Source organism: Piliocolobus tephrosceles, unplaced genomic scaffold (genome assembly GCF_002776525.5).
Source record: "Piliocolobus tephrosceles isolate RC106 unplaced genomic scaffold, ASM277652v3 unscaffolded_36657, whole genome shotgun sequence".
NCBI lineage: Eukaryota > Metazoa > Chordata > Mammalia > Primates > Cercopithecidae > Piliocolobus > Piliocolobus tephrosceles.
This window is the reverse complement of record NW_022320595.1, coordinates 10282-13435: the sequence shown is the minus strand read 5'-3', so window position 1 is coordinate 13435 and position 3154 is coordinate 10282.

The window sequence follows — 3154 nt, the reverse complement described above, 5'->3', positions numbered from 1 at the left end:
TGTAGAGGGAAATTTATAGCACTAAATGCCCACAAGAGAAAGCAGGAGAGATCTAAAATTGACACCCTAACATCACAATTAAAAGACCCAGAGATGCAAGAGCAAACACATTCAAAAGCTAGCAGAAGGCAAGAAATAACTAAGATCAGAGCAGAACTGAAGGAGACAGAGACACAAAAAACCCTTCAAAAAATCAATGAATCCAGGAGCTGGATTTTTTGAAAAGATCAACAAAATAGATAGACTGCTAGCAAGACTAATAAAGAAGAAAAGAGAGAAGAATCAAATAGATGCAATAAAAAATGATAAGGGGGATATCACCACCAATCCCACAGAAATACAAACTACCATCAGAGAATACTATAAACACCTCTACGCAAATAAACTAGAAAATCTAAATAAGATGGATAAATTCCTAGACACATACACCCTCCCTAAACCAGGAAGAAGTTGAATCTCTGAATAGACCAACAACAGGTTCTGAAATTGAGGCAATAGTTAATAGCCTACTAAGCAAAATTAAAAATCCAGGACCAGACGTATTCACAGCCGAATTCTACCAGAGGTACAAAGAGGAGCTGGTACCATTCCTTCTGAAACTATTTCAATCAATAGAAAAAGAAGGAATCCTCCCTAACTCATTTTATGAAGCTAGCGTCATCCTGATACCAAAGCCTGGTAGAGACATAACAAAAAAAGAGAATTTTAGGCCAATATCCCTGATGAACATAGATGCAAAAATCCTCAAGAAAATGTTGACAAACCGAATCCAGTAGCACATCAAAAAGTTTATCCAGCACGATTGAGTCGGCTTCATCCCTAGGATGCAAGACTGGTTCAACACACACAAATCAATAAACGTAACCCATCACATGAACAGAACCAATGACAAAAACCATTTGATTATCTCAATAGATGCAGAAAAGGCCTTCGACAAAATTCAACAGCACTTCATACTAAAAACGCTCAATAAACTAGGTATTGATGGAATGTATCTCAAAATAATAACAGCTATTTATGACAAACTCACAGCCAATATCATACTGAATGGGCAAAACCTGGAAGCATTCCCTTTGAAAACTGGCACAAGACAAGGATGTCCTCTCTCACCACTCCTATTCAACATAGTGTGGGAAGTTCTGGCTAGGGCAATCAGGCAAGAGAAAGAAATAAAGGGAATTCAATTAGGAAAAGAGGAAGTCAAATTGTCTCTGTTTGCAAATGACATGATTGTATATTTAGAAAACCCCATCATATCAGCCCAATATCTCCTTAAGCTGATAAGCAACTTCAGAAAAGTCTCAGCATACAAAATTAATGTGCAAAAATCACAAGCGTTCCTACAAACCAGTAACAGAGAGCCAAATCATGAGTGAAATCCCATTCACAATTGCTACAAAGAGAATAAAATACCTAGGAATCCAACTTACAAAGGATGTGAAGGACCCCTTCAAGGAGAACTACAAACCACTGCTCAACAAAATAAAAGAGGACACAAAGAAATAGAAGAACATTCCATGCTCATGGATAGGAAGACTCAATATTGTGAAAATGGCCATACTGCTCAAGCTAATTTATAGATTCAATGCTATCCCTATCAAGCTACGACTGACTTTCTTCACAGAATTGGAAAAAACTACTTTAAAGTGCATATGGAACCAGAAAAGAGCCCACATAGCCAAGACAATCTTAAGCAAAAATACCAAAGCTGGAGGCATCACGCTACCTGATTTTAAACTATACTACAAGTCTACAGTAACCAAAACAGCATGGTACTGGTACCAAAACAGATATATAGACCAATGGAACAGAACAGAGGCCTCAGAAATAACACCACATATCTAAAACCATCTGATCTTTGACAAACTTGACAAAAAGAAGCAATGGGGAAAGGATTCCCTATTTAATAAAATAGTGCTGGGAAAACTGGCTAGCCATATGTAGAAAGCTGAAACTGGATCCCTTCCTTACACCGTATACAAAAATTAACTCAAGATGGATTAAAGACTTAAATGTAAGACCTAACACCATAAAAACCCTAGAAGAAAACCTAGGCAATACCATTCAGGACATAGGCATGGGCAAAGACTTCATGACTAAAACACAAGAAGCAATGGCAACAAAAGCCAAAATTGACAAATGGGATCTAATTAAACTAAAGAGCTTCTGCACAGCAAAAGAAACTATCATCAGAGTGAACAGGCAACCTACAGAATGGGAGAAAATCTTTGCAATCTACCCATCTGACAAAGGGCTAACATCTAGAATCTACAAAGAACTTAAACAAATTCACAATAAAAAAAAAAAAACCATCAAAAAGTGGGCAAAGGATATGAACAGACACTTCACAAAAGAAGACAATTATGCAGCCAACAAACATATGAAAAAATGCTCATCATCACTGGTCATCAGAGAAATGTGAATCAAAACCACAACGAGATACCATCTCACGCCATTTAGAATGGTGATCATTAAAAAGTCAAGAAACAACAGATGCTGGAGAGGATGTGGAGAAATACGAATGCTTGTACACTGTTGGTGGGAGTCTAAATTAGTTCAACCATCGTGGAAGACAGTGTGGAGATTCCTCAAGGGTCTAGAACTAGAAATACCATTTGACCCAGTGATCCCATTACTGGGTGTACACCCAAAGGATTATAAGTCATGCTCACTTATGTTTATTGCCGCACTATTCACGACAGCAAAGACTTGGAACCAACCCAAATGTCCATCAGTGATAGACTGGATTAAGAAAATGTGGCACATGGCTGGGCCTGGTGGCTTACGCCTGTAATCCCAGCACTTTGGGAGGCCAAGGCAGGTGGATCACAAGGTCAGGAGATCAAGACCTTCCTGGCTAACACAGTGAAACCCCGTCTCTACTGAAAATACAAAAAATTAGCCAGGCGTGGTGGCGGATGCCTGTAGTCTCAGCTACTCATGAGGCTGAGGCAGGAGAATGGCGTGAACCCAGGAGGCGGAGCTTGCAGTGAGCTGAGATCATGCCAGTGCACTCTAGCCTGGGCGACAGAGTGAGACTCTGTCGAAAGAAAGAAAGAAAGAAAGAAAAGAAAGGAAGGAAGGAAGGAAGGAAGGAAGGAAGGAAGGAAGGAAGGAAGGAAGGAAGGAAGGAAGGAAGGAAGGAAGGAAGGAA